An 18,972-nucleotide genomic window follows, 5' to 3' on the forward strand; every position below is an offset into this window, starting at 1 on the left:
CCAGATGTCACTATCAAACTTTCTTGTATCTCTTTGGCCAGAACTAGGACACATGCCTGCCCTGAAACCAGTGGCATAGAGTAATGTAACTTCTTTGAGTAGCTTAAACTAATTGTGATTCACTGCTTGAGTTGGGACAGCCTTCCATTACTGTCTAACATATGAATAAAGTGGTGGTTCTGTTCCCATGGAAAAAAAGGGATGGCTAATCAACATGTGTGCCACATTTTCCTTTTCTATTAATCATAGATTCCACTACCCATGAAACTTGCCAGTGCTGTTAACTAAGTTGTCCCCTTGTGATTTTGCCATAGTCACATGACAAAACCCCCGTCTGGGACTAATCAGTTTGCCTTCTCCATTCCTGCAACCAGAGTGCTATGAATGTCACACAGACACACACACTGTAATTGTAAGAACTAATTTCATTAAAAATGTACCTTAGCTTTAAAAATCCTTTCCTCACACAAGGCCCCTACAGTTTTACAGGCCATATACTACATGAGGTATGCCCAGCAATTGAAAGCATTCACTCTACCCCCGCCACACCACAAAAGTGCATCCTGCTTCTCAAGCTATGAATTCCTTAGAAGTATATTAACCTGCCAGATGTGGCACCTCATGCCTGTAATCCCAGCAGTTTGGGAGGCCGAGGTGGGTGGATCACGAGGTCAGGAGATTGAGACCAGTCTGGCCAACATGGTGAAGCCCCCGTCTCTACTCAAAACACAAAATACAAAAAAAAACAGGCATGGTAGCACGCACCTGTAGTCCCAGTTACTCTGGAGGCCGAGGCAGAAGAATTGCTTGAACCCAGGAGGCAGAAGTTGCAGTGAGCTAAGAACGCACCACTGCACACCAGCCTGGGCAATAGAGCAAGACTTCATCTCAAAAACAACAAAAAAAAATGTGTTAACCAAGAGAAGGCACCTTTTCCTAATCTACACAATGGCGCAGTGTAGGTGATAGTAGCCTTGTCCTTCTCTTCCTTTCTCTCTCTCTCTGTCTCCCTCTCTCCCTCCCTTCCTCCCTCTCTTTCTCCTCTTGTTTCCTCTCTTGCCCCTCTCCCCTTTGCCCCTTAGTGATAACACTCTTCTTTCTTCATTGCCAGGCATGTGAGATATTATCCTATTTCAGTTTTTAGTGCACTGTGGGCTGTCTGGGCTGTGGCCATGCACGGCCACTGTGAGATAGGATAAAGAAAACAAAACAGAGGATTCCTGAGCAATGGGGAGAGCCCAGCTGAGACTGGACATCAATCACCTCAAATAGTGCTGTGTGGCTGAATCACTAGATTTTGTTCGGCATTGCTTAATAGATTGAGTATGTCAACTCAAAGTATAAATATTTGCATGAAACTAGGGTTAGAATTGCACAGGATGAGTACAGCAGAAGGTCAGTAGGGCCGAGAAACTTCTGACATTCGTGAACATGCCATACAAATGCTTAGTCATGGAATTCAGCTAGTAAGGATGGTTAAAACAATAAAGGAATTGGGGAAAGTCTTTGTTAGCACTGGACATTGATTTAGCAAGGATGAGAAAACTGGTTGGTAAAATGAAAGTTGTTCTTAGATGTCAGCGAAGACTCTGGATCCAGACTGCCTAAATTCTCATTAGCGCTTCATTCTTTGCAACCTTGTCAAGTTACTTTACCTCCCTGTGGTTTCGCTTTCTTAACTGCAAAATGTGGTAAGGATTAAATAAGAATATTTAATAATTTAATAAGTTCTTAGGATAGTGTCTAGCATATCGTAGATACTATGTAAGTGTCAGCTATTATTATTATTAATGGACTATGAACTTACTTTAAAAGGAAACGTGGCTTTTTCAGCACTGCATATATAACAGACACTCAGATTTTCCTATAATAGTGTTTAAATTTATTCAGTGATTCTGGGTATGAAATACTTAAACATGAAGGAATTATGAGGATGGATAACTTTATTTAATATGAAGTACTGCATACTTCATATTAAATACTAAATGAAATATTTAAGTGCCTACCATGTATATGGCATAATGTTAAAGCATTATGATGATATAAAAACCTGTGATATAATCCACTAAGGTATTCACAATATTAGACATTTTGTAAATAAAATGTCTACAATGACAGCTCCAAATACTATACAGTTGTATTAAAAATGGTATTTAAGGTTTAATCATATTTTTAATCCCATTATTTTCTCTCTCTCTTGCTCTTTTGTTCCCGCCTCTCTTTCTCAAATGTATTAACTTCTGTGAAATTAAATAATTTGAGTATTTATTCCTTTACATTCCTCCATGAAAAGGTCTAACACTGGATGAGGCAATGGTTACATTGGTTTATAGATTTATAGATTTATAATTTATAATTTATAGATTTATAATTTATAGATTTATAATTTATAAATCTATAAATTTACCAAAAATCCTTCAATTAGACATGTAAAACAGGTGAATTTTATGTATGTAAATTATACCTCATAAAGCTATTTTAAAAATTTATCCATAAAACTGTATCTCAGAATCTCCATTGGAAAGTAGATTTAATGCCTAGTAAGCATTGCTTTCCCATCTACAAACAGCCACTTATTTTCTTAATTCAGCAGAGGTTGTGACTACCTAAACTTCCCCTCTAACCTTCCCCTCTAGCACCTACCCAGCTTCTCAAGAGAACCCTGGGGAAGGAGACTGTCATTCCGTCTTGAGACCTCTTCACCCTCTAACATCTCTACTTAGATGGCCAAGTGACGAGTGTTCAGGGTGATGGGGATTTTTGCCACCTGAAAGCCAGAGTAAAGCAAACAGCCTTTTCCTGAGATGGTACTGAATAGTTTTTAAATGATAATGATTTTCAATTACTTTTGTCCTACATTGAATGAGAACCAGTAACCTCAAGGTGAAAGGGTCTGACTGGGATGACAGATCCTCTGAGCATCTGGTCCGCTCCCTTAGAACAGAAACAATTTCCCTGAACCTCAAACCTACCTGAAAAAAACTGGCAATTTTTATTTCACTCAAAGTTACAGGCTTCCTTTATGCCTCTGTTATCTCCAGTGATTATTTTATATCTGAAATTTTAAGTACTCCTTGGTTGTTCCTACTTTGAAATATTTGCAAACATTTTAGGCATAAAATTATGTAAGAATGGATTTGATAACTGAGCTTATCAAGATGAAGTTATTTTGAAAGAAGACTAGAGGGACTCTTTAGAATAATAGCTAATAATACACAGTGTCTTCTACAGTCTGAGCACTGTTCAACTGTGTGTGTGTGTTTTAATATAAAGTTAAGTGTGTTTTTGTGTATTTTAATATAAAGTTATATTTGTGTGTATTTTAACATAAAAGAGTGTGTGTGAATGCGCATGTGTGTAGGTATGTGTAAAATCCTATGAGAAAGGTACAGAGTCAAAGAAAATTGCATAAAGTGGTGCACCTAGCAGGAGTCAGGATTTGAACCCAGACAGATCTTTTGCACAGTGCATGCTCTTAAGAACTGTTTTATACTGCCTCTCAAAAAGGTGAATATGAAAGATAATAGCATGTTTGCTAAGTATTTAAGACAAAAGTCAGACAAGCAAAATTTAAAAGACTATGAATCTATTAACTTTACCTGAGTGAAGGCCAGCTCCCTGACAAACTCAGCCGATCCGGAATAAAGCAAAGATCCAAGAAATGTGGTGGTGATGGTGTACGTGTGTGTGTATTGTTGGGGCGGGGGGGCGGGGGGCAAATTATCACATAAAATTTGAATCACGAAGTCCCTGAATGAATTAAATCTCCATTCAATGTACTAATCAGAAGATGCTTCCAACTATTGTCACTCATTGTAGTAGCTGGAATGATAGTTCCCCAAAAATATATCCACGTTCTAATTTCTAGAACCTGTGAATGTTACCTTATTTGTTGGGTTAAGCCTCCATGGAGTCAAATTCTTACCTTATTTGGTATAAAGATGTAATTAAGTTAAAGATTTGGAGATGAGGAGATCATTTTGGATTATCAGGGGTGGTCTAAATCCAATCACAACAGAAGAGACATGCAGAGGAGACAGATACAAAGAGGACTAGGAGACAATCAAAGATTGAAGGAATGCAGACACAAGTCAAGAAATGCCAACAGGAACCTGAAGCAAGAAGAGGCAAAGAACAGATTCTCCACTAGAGTTTCCAGAGGAAGTGTGGCACTGATAGCACTTTGATCTCTGACTTTTTGCCTCCAGAAGTGTGAGAAAATATGTTTGTGTAGTTTGTTCGGCAGCCTCAGCAAACTTAACACATGTGTTTAGTCTTTTTAAAATGAGCTCTCAGTGGTTGTAAGACAATCAGTAGAAGTGTACCAGCTCAAGGCAACTCAGTGAATGTAGGAGGGAAAAGCAGAGTTGCCCGATTGGAGCTATTAATATATCTAATAAAAGTCATAGCAAGTAATCTTCTTCGTCTCTTGCTTCACCCCAATAGGAGGATTCGATGCAGTGCTCTAATTGGCCTGCTAAAAGGACAAACAGCTCTGATAATACTGAGATGAATTATAATTATGATAGATTAAAATGTGTTAGAATACTGCTTCTGTGAAAAATGAATCACAATCGTCTTCAGAATCAACTTTCGAACATTCCATTTCTAAATTCCACATAGCTTATAGTAGTGTTTTGCTCAAGAGAATTCTTTTTAAAACTATATTATCACTGGAGTGGAGAAACAAAAAAAAGCTAACCTAAGTAAACTTTGGAAAACAGTGTTTTGACTGGATACTGGAAAGCTAAAAGCAAGAAGAAATGTACATAAACACTGTATTCTAATTGGCAAATTTAGTTTTCACAGGGCTATGGGCTAGGAATTCAGAAGCTACTCTTCAAGTATACTACAGTTGGACAAGTAAGATGGGCATGACAAATAAGCAATAGGAGAAAAATAGTATAAACCCTGTGGTGCTAAATTAGAATCACATAGCTGTATTAACTCGCATACACACAAATAGGTAAATACAGAATATGTGTGTGCATGTAGGTGGATGGGTGGGTAGGTGTGGCTGTGTGTACACTGGTTTGTATAATAGGAATATTTCTTAGCTCTGTCTACTGAGACAGTATAGAAGCAGTGACAAAACAGTGAAAACAAGTGTACCCAGCACCCAGATCTTTACACCATACTCTATTAGAGGAAATGGCTAACTCTAGGGCTAGGTAAGGAAAGTGAGAGATGAGTTTGGATTTTATAGTGACAGAAAGTAAAAGTAAAAGGTGTTTATACATATTTATGTATCTATTCCACATGCACACATGGGGCATGAACACAAGAGTCAACCCAAAAGAGTCCCCGTGGCCTAAGCAGAAATCATTTGAGCAACAAAATAAATAACAGTAGTATTAGATTATAGCCCAAAGAGTAAATATGTATGAATATATTCTAATATAAATAATAGATTAAACACATAACTAAATGGGAGAGAAAGAAAAAAATTACAGAAAAATTCCAAATATATATAGAGCCTCCCTGTTCAGGAAACGGAGCTTAATTCTCCTCTCACTTGACTGTGGGCTGGACTTAGTTATGTGCTTCCAAATAATAGAATATGGAAAGAGAGAAACAGTAACTTTATAGGGGAGAAACTTGTCAGACTCACCTTAACCAAATGTCAATATTAACAGCACCAGTGATAAGACATGATATGACATAACCTTTGATGTGATGAGAAACACATATCACCTCTGAGATATTCTCCCTTGACATTCATTGATACTTTTTTTTTTTTTTTTTTTTTTTTTTGATACAGAGTCTCCCTCTGTTGCCGAGGCTGGAGTGCAATGGCGCGATCTCGGCTCACTGCAACCTCCACCTCCCAGGTTCAAGCGATTCTCCTGCCTCATCCATCTGAGTAGCTGGAACTACAGGCGCGTGCCACCACACTCGGCTAATATTTTGTATTTTTTAGTAGAGACGGGGTTTCACCATGTAAGCCAGGCTGGTCTCGATCTCCTGACCTTGTGATTCGCATGAGAAAATATCAGACAAAACCAAACTGAGGGAGATTATGCAAAACACATAACTAGTACTCTTAAAAATAGTCAGGTTCGGCCAGGTGCAGTTGCTCACGCCTGTAATCCCAGCACTTTGGGAGGTCGGATCAGGAGGTCAAGAGGTCAAGACCATCTTGGCCAACATGGTGAAACCCCGTCTCTAATAAAGATACAAAAATTAGCTCGGCGTTGTGGCGTGCACCTGTAGTCCCAGCTACTTGGGAGGCTGAGGCAGGAGATTCGCTTGAACCCGGGAGGCAGAGGTTGCAGGGAGCTGAGATCGCACCACTGCACTCCAGCCTGGCAACAGAGCGGGATCCCGTCTCAAAAAAAAAAAAAAATAGTAAATAAAAAAAAATTTTAAAAAAGGTCAAATTCATGTACGAAAACACAAAAGACAGAAAATGTCACTGATTGATGGAGACTAAGGATGCATGATGAGTAAATGTGAAGCAGTGTCCTGAAATGGATCCTGGAAGAGAAGAATGGGTTAGTGGTGAAATATGAATAAAGTCCATAGTCTACTTGATAGTATTGTTCTGATGTCAATTTCTTCATTTTGACAAATGTTTAAGGTGCTAGCAGAAAAAAAGTTGTGTGAAGGGCATATGGGAACTCTGTGCTATGTTGCCAACTTTTCTGTAAATATAAAATTATTCCAAAATATATTTTAACCTATAATATTAACTATGATAATATCTTAATATGTATCAGTTTTGGAGAAAATACATGCAGGTTTAGAAAAATATTATTTCATGTATTATTCTATACTTTTTTCTTAAACAAAAGATATTACAATACTAATTTCCTCCTTTTCCAATGATAGTTTGTCCTTACATACACCTTAGTTAATATTTAAATGAAAATATATAATAATATTTTAATAATGTCATAGTTAATCAAAAATTTCTCTCTTCTAGTGGAATTAAGTGTAATGGATTTTCTGAGTTTCTGTTAACTCTTTGCATTTACAAGGCTGCCACTTAGTTATCTGGTGGCATAGTGTTCTGAGAAATTTAAAGGAACTGCTACAAGTACCTAATTAATCCTTACAAAGTTGAGATAATCTGATTCATTAAAAGAACAATGTGTGCCTGGCACTGAACTAGAAATTTTTAATTACCATTTTGTACTTTGCCGATAACTTGATCTTCAGTGAAGGAAAGCCACTGTCTCTGGGTGATATACCAAAATGTTTAAGGTGCTGAGCTGCAGGAAATAGAGCAAATCACAGGTAAATGACCTAAATTTTAAGAATTTATTTTTTACTTGTTGAAATTGTATTCTTAGGCTATTTGATTCTTAAGACACTTTGAATAAGAACTCATTCTACCTATCTTTTTAAACAGTTATTTCATTTTAATAGTTGACACAAAATTTTCATAACATTGAATCACTTAAGCCATTGAACAATTTGACGTTACTTTCCAGTCTGAATTAATTCTTCCACTGTTTGCTTCCACCTATTTTCTTTAAAATGTTTTCATCTTTTCTAGAAACATTTCTCACTTTTTAAGATTTTTTTTATTATTAGCAGTTGTAATAATGCCTTTTAAACTTGAAAATATTCACTGTGCTCAAAGAGAATGCAGTGAAAACTAGAATATTGGGCTTGATATTGAATATTAAAGGGTGTTTTCCCCAAAGGTTCTGTTCTTACATAAAACTAACAATCTAGGTATAAATTTACCTATGTCAAAACTTCTTTCAAGAACTTCATCAGAGATAATTAATTTTGCAGATATTCCTGCATACCCTACATTTAAAAACACCTACCAAATTAACTCTTATTGGTAAGATAATATTTCAGAAGAGGGCTTATCATTTTACCTGACTCAATATTCTATTAGTTACACTGTACTTTTGAGAGAAAAAAAGTTTGACAGAGGAAGGTTGAAACTTTTCCTCAGTAGGATGAAGTCAGAAAATTCTGTAAGATCTAAGAATAGCTCTCATATGAAAGGATTGTAGAGGCTGGATTTGAGGTACACATTTCTGTGAAGTTCTCACTACTTATTAAATGACAGATGCTCTTATAGTATCTGTTTGTTTGTTCTTTCTTTAGTTAACAGGATTAAATTTCTTGCTCATTAAAATTGATACTTCACTAGTGTATGGGATTGTAGTTTAAATTTAAAAAATACATATGTGTGTATATATATATATGTGTTCTGTGTATGTAGAAGTGTATGTAGAAGAAACTTTGATTCAATATTTTACCATAAGCTGGATTTTCTATAGAAGAACTATATATAGAGTGTCTTGATCTGCCTAGAGCTCATTTCCATTATTAAGATCATCTGAGACTTCAGCTTTCAGTCAAGATGGAGTAACAAGGACGGGATTTATCCTACTGCATAAGGAAACAACAACAAAAATATCAAATCAAGATACTGGGCATCAGACAACCAAAGACTGTGATTTCTGAGGATGGAAGACAAATGAGGTGAGTTGTGTAAATGTCTTAGCTTACTGCAGTGAGAGGATTTCAAGCTACCATTCAGGGAAGAGGAACATAGGGAGAGCCTGGCCTGATGAAGCTAAGAGTTCAGAGAGAACAAGCTGACTACAGTTCATAGGACAGACTATCAGAAAGGAGAAAACTTCACAGAGAAATAACCTGAGAGTCATGCAGAAGGTACCCACTGAGTATTCAACATAGTACTGATCACTGTATTCATTTGAGGAAACTGCCAGAAGCTGTGAAAGCACCATCCAAAAGAATTACAGAGAACAGTGCTTAACATTCACACAAGGCCAGACAAAGCACCTGTTCCCGACAGCCAGACTGGAGGATTGGATAGAGTACTCAAAAAGGTCCTGTCTCAGTAGCTGAAAGTAATTTGCTCCAGACTGGGTAATATTCTGAACCCACCAAACAAATCTTAAAGGAAGTCCCTAAAGGATCTGCTTCCATGTAACTTAACTGCATATAAGTTACAAAGTTTAAGAATATTTATAGAAATATAAAAGATCTACTCAACAAATAAAATCCACAGGGCATGACATTCAATCAAAGATTTACAGACCTACAATTAAACAGGAAGCTATAACTCATATTGAGGAGGTCAATTAAAAATGACAGAGGTATAAGAATTAGCAGACCCAAAGACGTAATTATTATACCTGGTTTCCATATGTTTAAAAAATTAAGTAGAAATATTGAAGACAGGAAAAAAGTCAAACTTTTAGAGATGAATGCTATAATATGTGAAATTAAAATTCAGGGTAGCGAAGAAATACCAGTAGAAATTATCCCAAATATAAAACATAAAAATAATAATAAAAAAGAACACAAAGAACATAAGTGAGTGTAAAACAACTTTCGCTCATGTATACAAGGTGATATGTAAGGTGATATATATATGGTTGCTTACAGTTGTTTCACACTCCTTCAAGTTCTTTGAATTCTTTTATTATTATTTTTATGTTTTAAATTTTGGATAATTTCTACTGCTATTCACTATCCTGAATTTTCATTTCAGATATTGAAGCATTCATCTCTAGAATTTTGACTATTTTCACATCTTCAATATTTCTGAATATATAAACATATATATATGCAGACATGCAATAAAATAGGCATATATATCCCTCTATATACATATATAAAGACGTGTCTAAGCCTTTATATATATAAAGACATATACACACACACACACACACACACACACACACGTAATTGGATCTTTGAAGGAGGGAAAAGAGAGAGCACACAAAAAAATAACTGAAGAAATAATGGCCAAAATTTTTTAAATTTTATGGAAATCGAACACACACATTCAAGGAAGGTAAATGAGCCTAAACACAAACATCATGACGTAAACTACACCAAGTCAGTTTATCATAAAATTACTCAAAACCAATTATAAAGTGAAAATTGTAAAAGCAGCCAAGGGAAAAAAAAGATATATTATGAAGAGACAATGATTGGGAAGACAGATTTCTCATCAATAAAACTTAAGCAAGAAGACAGCAGACCAACATCTTTAAAGTTGTGACAGAAAATATTGACAATATAGAATCTAATGTTCAGTCAACATACTGTTCAAAACTGAATGTAAAATAAAGATAACTCAGACTTATAACAACCTAAAACATTTATTTTGAGAAGACCTACACTACTAGAAATTTTCAAAGAAATCTACCAGATGCATGAAAAGTAACACCAGCTAAAATATGCATTGAAAGCAATGAAGAGAACAAGGAAAGGTAACTACATGGGTAAAAAAATAATAAGACGATTTTGTTTCTTGTAGTTTAAATTTCTTCTAAAGATAATTGAGGCTGGGCATGGTGGCTCATGCCTGTAATCCCAGTACTTGAGAGGCCAAGGCGGGAGGATCACCTGAGGTCAGGAGTTCAAGACCAGCCTGGCCAACATGGAGAAACCCTGTCTCTACTAAAAATACAAAAATTAGCTGGGCGGCAGCAGGCACCTATAATCCTAGCTACTCGGGAGGCTGAGGCAGGAAATCACTTGAACCCAGGAGACAGAGGTTGCAGTGAGCCAAGATCATGCAACTGCATTCCAGTCTGGGTGACAGAGCGAGACTCCTCTGTCTCAAAATAATAATAATAATAATAATAATAATTGATTGTTTACATAAAATATTACATGCAATTGTTAAAAAATACTTAATCCAAAGGAAGGCAGTTTATAACAAAGAAATACAGAACAAGAACAGATAAGACATGTAGAAAACAAATAGAAAGTGAGAGATTTAGACCTAACTCTGTTAATAACCATATTCAGTATAATAGGTCCAAACATTCCAATGAAAGCAACGTTTGTCAGATTGGATGAAACAGGAAGACCCAGCTCAGTGCTACTTAACATGAATTCACTTTAAATATAGATACAAAAATGATGCTATACTAACGCTATTCAAAAGGAATATGGTTTTTAAGAGCATGGGTTCTGGCCAGACACGGTGGCTCACACCTGTAATCCCAGCACTTTGGGAGGCTGAGGCAGGTGGATCACAAGGTCAGGAGTTCAAGACCAGCCTGGCCAACATGGGTAAACCCAGTCTCTACTAAAAATACAAAAATTAGCTGGGTGCAATAGCGCACACATGTAGTCCCTGCTACTCGAGAGGCTGAGGCAGGAGAATCACTTGAATCTGGGAGGCAGAGGTTGCAGTAAACTGAGATAGCACCACTGCACTCCAGCCTGGGTGACAGAGCGAGACTCCATCTTAAAAAAAAAAAGAAAGAAAGAAAAGAATGGGTTCTGAAATCAGATTGTCCAGGTTTGAAAACTGATTTCATCTTTTAAAACTCTGGCAACTGTGGGCAAATTTTTAAATCTTTCTATCCTAATCCAATGGGGATGGTATAATAATAACTATATCATGAGTTCTTGTAAAGACAAAGTAAAAGCTTATCACATTGTAAGAGTTGAATAAATATAAGCTATTATTAAAATCCATACATCCGCTTGAGAAATTTGGCCCTGAAAGGCAGGAGAAAAATAGAAATATTTCTCCTTTTTTCTGGGTCACACAGTTACGGAGAAATTTAAGGACTTATGATGTTATAGTAACAGATATCACACCCTAATTAGAATTTTTTACAACTGAGATTAGTACTTCGCCAGACTCCTTCTTTTCTGTCCCTGACTTCTGAATCAGGAGGAGAAATTTATCTGTTGCCCAGGTGCCTCACCAAGTTGCTATCCCTGCTGGTCCCAACCCTACACATGGGTGCCCATGATTCTCATAATTGCTGACCACCAAGATAAGGGCATGCAGAATGGAGGGTATGAGGAGGCTGTACTAGTAAGAGCTTAGTTTTGAATATAAATATTCCCATTAATATATATCATTTTCAATAATAATAAGTCTTGGAATGGAATATACTCTTTATTACTACATTTATTAAAATATATTCACAAGAGAAATATATTTATAAAAGAATACATTTATTGTTTTGATTATACCATTTTTCGCCCCTCAATCTTTCTTTGCTTTTCAGACTCCTACTACAGCAATAGAGATAAGAACAGAGATAAAAAATAAACATCCTTGAAAATACTTTGTGTAATTGAAGTGACATCTGGCCGACTAAAACTAGAGTTAAACAAGCACATTTGGTAAGTTAATCAGTAACTTGGATTCTGGACAGTCGTGACCCCTGACCTTGGGTTTGTTGAGATTCCTTTGCATACTGTTGTGAAATTTCTTCTTTTTACCTAGACTAGTTTGCAGTGATCCTTTACTACTTGCTTTCCAAAAAAGCTAGACTGACACGCACTCTCCTCCATCTGGCGCCTTTCCATGTGTGTGTAAACATGTCTCACATCTTCATTTTCACTGAAAAGCTTCTTAAATGAATTTATAGTCTATGGTTTCATTCCCACTCATTCTCAGTGGTTTTTGCCTAAACTCACTGCCAAAACCAGCAAGTGAGTTCCCCATGAAACCCCCGAGAGGTCCGTGACAATAGCTGTAGTAATACAGTCCCAGTTTTCGTCTAGCTTAAATTTTTTTTCAGCAGTATTTGACAACATTGACCCTCACCCTGAAAACTCTGCCCTTAGTTTCTTTAATAAAAAGTTTTCTGCATTTTCCTTTTCCTGATTTGACTGTACCTTCTTGTTCATCTCCTCTGTCACCTCTGTCTTTCCTAACTGATCCTTAAATGTCAGAGATCTGGAATTTCTTCCCCTTTTTTCTTTTTTTTTCCTGCTTTAAAATTTTTTTTCAGATGGTATACCACTGTATTAGTCTGTTCTCACACTGCTACGAAGAACTGCCTGAAACTGGATAATTTATAAAGGAAAGAAGTTTAATTGATTTACAGTTTAGCATGACTGGAGAGGCCTCAGGAAACTTACAATCATGGCAGAAGGGGAAGCAAACACGTCCTTCTTCACATGGTGGCAGGAAGGAGAAGGGCCAAAGAGGGAAATGAAATGCCTCTTATATAGCCATCAGATCTCGTGAGAACTCACTCACTATCATGAAATCAGCATGGGGGTAACTGCACCCATGATTAAATTACCTCCCACCAAGTCCCTCCCACAGCACATGGGGATTTTGGGAACTATAATTCAATATGAGATTTGGGTGGGGACACAGCAAAATCATATCATGCCATCCCTGGCCCCTCCAAATATCATAGCCTCACATTTCTTTCTTTTTTTTTTTTTTGGATGGAGTCTCACTCTGTTGCCCCAGGCTAGAGTGCAATGGTGTGATCTCTGCTCACCACAACCTCCACCTCCCAGGTTCAAGCGATTCTCTGCCTCAGCCTCCTGAGTAACTGAGATTACAGGCACCCGCCACCACACCCAGCTAATTTTTGTATTTTTAGTAGAGTGTAGGTTTCACCATGTTGACCAGGCTTGTCTCGAACTCCTGATCTCAGATGATCCACCCACCTTGGCCTCCCAAAGTGCTGGGATCACAGGCATGAGCCACTGCACCCAGCCATGTCCTCACATTCCAAAACATAATCATGACTTTCCAACAGTCCCCCAGATTCTTAGCTCATTCCAGCATTAACCAAAAAGTCCAAGTCCAAAGTCTCATCTAAGAGAAGGCAAGTCCCTTCCACTTATGAGTCTGCAAAATCAAAAGCAAGTAAGTTACTTCCTAGATATAATGGGGGTACAGGCATTGGGTAAATACACCCATTCCAAATGGGAGAAATTGGCCAAAACAAATGGGCTAAGACCCCATGAAAGTCCAAAATCCAATAGGGCAGTTATTAAACTTTAAAGTACCAAAATGATCTCCTTTGACTCCGTGTCTCATAGTCAGGTCATGCTGATGCAAGAGGTGGGCTTTCACGGCTTTGGGAAGCTCCACCACTGTGCAGGGTACAGTCTCCCTCCTGGCTGCTTTCATGGGCTGGCATTGAGTGTCCATGGCTTTTCAGGGGACACAGTGCAAGCTGTCATTTTATCTACCATTCTGGGGTCTGGAGGATGGTGGGCCTCTGCTCACAGCACCACTAGACAGTGCCCCAATGGGGACTCTGTGTGGGGGCTCCAACTCCACATTTCCCTTCTGCATTGCCCTAGCAAATGTTCTCCATGAGGGCTCTGCCCCTGCAGCACATCTCTGCCTGGACCTCCAGGCGTTTCCATACATCCTCTGAAATGTAGGTGGAGGTTCCCAAACCTTAACTCTTGCCTCCTGCATAGCTGTAGGACCAATACCATGTGGAAGCTGGCAAGGCTGGGGGCTTGTATCCTCTGAAGCAAAGGTCTGAGCTGTACTTTGGCCCCTTTTAGCCATTGCTGGAGTGGCTGGGATGCAGAGCATCAAATCCAAGGCTGCACACAGCATGGCGGCCCTGGACACAGCCTATGGAAACAGTTTTTCCTCCTAGACTTCTGGCCCTGTGATGGGAGGGGCTGCCTGGAAGGTCTCTGACATGTCCTGGAGACATTTTTCCCATTGTCTTGGTGATTAACATTTGGTTCCTCCTTACTTATGCAAATTTATGCAGCCAGCTTGAATTTCTCCTCAGAAAATGGGTTTTTCTTTTCCATCACATCTTCAGGCTGCAAATTTGTCAAACTTTTATGCTCTGCTTCCTCTTGAATACTTTGCTCTTAGAAATTTATTCCACCAGATACCCTAAATCATCTCTCTCAAGTTCAAAGCTCCACAGATCTCTGGGGCAGGGGCAAAATACTATCAGTCTCTTTGCTAAAGCAGAGCAAGAGTGACCTTTACTCCAGTTCCCAACAAGTTCCTCATCTCCATCTGAGACCACCTCCACCTGGACTTCATTGTTCATATCACTATCTGCATTTTGTTCAGTGCCATTCAGTAAGTCTTTAGGAAGTTCCAAACTTCATCACATCTTCCTGTCTTCTGAGCCCTTCAAATCTCTAGGAAGTTCTAAACTTTCCCACATTTTTCTGTCTTCTTCTGAACCCTCCAAACTGTTTCAACCTCTGCCTGTTACCCAGTTCTAAAGTTGCTTTCACATTTTTGGGTGTCCTTACAGTGGCGCCCCACTCCCGGTACCAATTTACTGTATGAGTCCGTCCTCAGGCTGTTATAAACAGCTGCCCCAAACTTGTTAATTTGTAAAGGAAAGAGGTTTAATTGACTTACAGTTCAGCATGGCTGGAGAGGCCTCAGGAAACCTATGATCATGGCAGAAGGGGAAGCAACCACGTCCTTTTCCACATGGTGGCAGGAAGGAGAAGTGACAAGCAAAGAGGGAAAGCCTCTTATAAAACCATCAGATCTCATGAGAACTCACTCACTATCATGAGAACAGCATGGAGGTAACTGCCCCCATGATTAAATTACCTCCCACTGGGTTCTTCCCAAGACATGTGGGGATTATGGAAATTGCAATTCAAGGTAAGATGTGGATGGGGACACACCAAATCATATCAACCATGTACTCAGTTGCTCAAAAGAGAAAAAGCATACATGACTGCTTTTTTTCATTGCCCACGTAAATCTTAAGCCTACTTCCAAATCACTCTCAGGCTTATCCACTTTTCCCAGCTCTACTGCCAGCCACCCTACTCTGATTCCCAGTGTCATTTTCTCACCTGGACTCCTACAATGGCCTTCTAGTAGCCTACTGTATATAATTGATCTCTTTTCTAATCAATTCATACTCTCCAGCTAGACTGTTCTAAAAGGAAAACATGTGTTTAATCACATTAATAACTTTCCATTTCTCTTCGAATTAAGTCCACATTTCTTAAATGCCTTAGGAAGAAATGATTTCCCACAATGTGGATGGTCCCCACCTGTATCTTCAACCTTACCCCTTATGCATTTCCCTCTCTGTGTTTTATTTATGTTTACTCTTTTTCAGCTTTAGCCCATAGGCCAGAGAGCTAATAGTAGTAGTATGGGACCTCCAATGGACTGATTCTTTCCTGAGCTTGGAAACTACAAACCATTCCCACTTTTCCCTAGCTAATATGCACCCACCTTTCAGGTCTCAAATAAGATGTCATCTCCTTGATCCCTGCCAAACACTAGGCGAAGTTCTATAGCATCTTGTGCATACCCTTTATAATACCTATAACACATAAGTATCTACTTAATGTCTGTACTGTCTGCTATATTATAAACTCCGTGAGGGCAGAAATCAAGTCTATTTTATTTCTATATTCCTAACATTGATCACAGGCCAGGTTGATATTAAAGCTAAAAACTATTAACTGAATGAATAAACAATAAATGACTTTTTCCCCATCATCTACTAGATGACTAGTATAAACATTTTGAGATTAAGCAAATGCTTTCCCCAATTCTGGGCTGGTTCTTAGCATTACTGGATTAGAGTTACAACTGTATACTGTGGATAGATATAAGGCCCACCTTTCCCCAAGTATCTTACCTGGTAACCTGTCAAAACTTCTTTTTCTTGCTGTTTGTTCTAATACTTACCTGCCTCTACCTACAGTCACCTGGGTTCCCTAATTAAAGGATAAAAATATTAATTGCCTTCTGAAAAACCAGTGTTAAGTGCATGCCATTTTTTTTTTTTTCCTGGGGGCAGAGTCCTACTTCCCTTTCTTCGGCCAGTTGGAAGGATTATATTATGAGATTTGCTAATTGCTAAACTACTATCCCTGAGAAGATCAGAGAAAGAACACACAGCGATTAGTAAGGGCTGTGGTCTTCACCTAGAATAATAAGGCACCCTCTAATCTTTGCTGCTTTGGAATATGAAGAAAATTGTTCATCAGAAAGAGAGATGACACTGAAGACTTTTCCTCCTTCACAATTTTGTGGAAGTAGTCCAAATGTGTTTAAAATTGATAGGTATTTTTGGGATAATCCTTTTAACCTGGAAAAACAGAGTGGTTCCAAGATATTGAACCCATATGCTAGCTTCGCTGATATCTGTTGTTCCATATCACTGGCCAACTAAATGCAGAATGAATGATATTAACTCCACAGGAGTAAATGGTGCCAAGTTCTATGACATAGTTTGGAGGAAACCCAAACACAGGCCTTAAGCTACATCCTAAAATCAAGGCAGAATTAACAGAATTACTTGCACATACATTTGATTTGAAAAAAAGTAGAGAGGAAAAAAAGGCAGTAAATATAATATTCTTGATAGTTACACTAAAAGTAATAGAAGGGGAAAAGGCACATAAATATATATAAGCTAACCACACTTTATCAGCTCTACGGTGCTCCCCTTTTCCACATTTTTCATCCGTGAAATTGGAATGCATGTTACAATTCATATTTTGTCCAATTTAATTAGAAACATGTTTTCTTTCTTAGTAGTACACATAATGGTGTGTCTTTTAATCAATGACATCTTAGATTGATGAAATACAGTATTTGCTTATAAATAGATACTGATAGCATGGGCTCATTACCACATTTTCAAATCACGTTACAATTGGCCACTTTTGTGTATTTGGCAGACTTTCTGCATAAGTTATAGCCTGAGAAAGAGATGAGAAACTTATATAATAGGTATGTCTGAAGGAGAATTACAACATGCCAAAACCTCCATGGATAGCAACAGCCTAGAAAAGGATAATAAACTCTGCAGCATCGATTATCATTGCATAGGTTAGTAAAGACCCTGTATGCTAGAGAAACAAGTCGTTGAAGAGACAGAGATAGAAACAGAGACAGATGGAGGTTGAGATATGGGGTTGGGGTGGAAGGAAGAGAGGTGTGTGGGGAGAGACATACAAAGAGTGAAAGAGAAAGAGAGTGAAGAAGAGAGAAAAAAACACATGATTTGCAGATATGTAAAAGCACAAATATACTTTTCTTCTATTTAAAGATGAGAGGAATATCTATGTTGTTAGGCAGAAGAAATTCAAGGGTTTTTTTTAACTGAGGACTTTCTTTTTTAAAGTTTACATTGAGTGATAATGTAATTAGTTGAGTGGGAAAATGCCAAATGAAAATGAAAATCCTAAGACATGCTATATATGAATATCTCGGGAAATTCTTGCAGATTCCTTTTCCTTCTCAGCCGTGTATGTCAGTGAATTGTGCCTAAAGAGAAAACTATCAAACTTGTGGCACCAAAAATAATCAAAATATGTCCAATGGTGCTTAAGAATTTCAGAGGAAGGAAGAAGAGCTTTTTGTTTAAAAAAATAAGTTTTGAAAAAAAAACTAATCTTCTGATGAACACAAAACAAGAACTGTTCACCAGAAAAACCCCTCTATGTTGCATTATCACAAACGTTCCTTACAGTGCAGTATAACGTTACTTTACAAATTACTATTGATCAAAAGTCACTTTCAGTAAGGTGTGCTATAGCTGACAAATGGCTTACCCTAGTAGATTCTTGGTTATTTGTATATATTTTTTTTCTGAAAAACAATGGCAAGATTCTTAAAATATTTGTTTCACATATTGCAGAAAGCTCCAGAATAAGGCAGAGGAATTGAGCCCAGGGGGAAAAAACGTGCTTTTTTCCAATCAGATTAGATTAAACACTGATTATAAACCTTAAAAAAAATAAAGACTCTGTTTGGGATGCAGAACACCAAAAAGAGAATGATGGTACCTGCTGTTCATTATCCCTAATGTCCGCCCTTTGTTTGCAATGCATGATACTCCAATGCATGAGGCGTGGTCTTTGCCTCACTGTGCATGTGGCTGGTGATTGCTTTGCTGGCCATAACTCCTGTTGGACCATGGATCAGCTGCTTGCTTGTAGTTCATTAATTTTTTCGGTTTTTCAAAATAGCAAGATCACCCTGTATGGATATCACTTCCTGACCAGGAGAGCAGGATTCCATTTTGGTATATACTTGTAACCCTAATTTTTCTCACTGGAAGGATGGGCTTCTCTTCACATATTCATCTCCCAGAATGTTTTAGGTAGGAAATGAGGGGTCAGGTGCGGTGACTCTTGCCTATAATCCTAGGACTTTGGGTGGCTGAGTTGAGAGGATTGCTCGAGCCCAGGAGTTCAAGACCAGCCTGGGCAACATGGTGAAACCCTGTCTCTATAAAATATACAAAAAGGTAGCCAGGT

Source organism: Theropithecus gelada, chromosome 2 (genome assembly GCF_003255815.1).
Source record: "Theropithecus gelada isolate Dixy chromosome 2, Tgel_1.0, whole genome shotgun sequence".
NCBI lineage: Eukaryota > Metazoa > Chordata > Mammalia > Primates > Cercopithecidae > Theropithecus > Theropithecus gelada.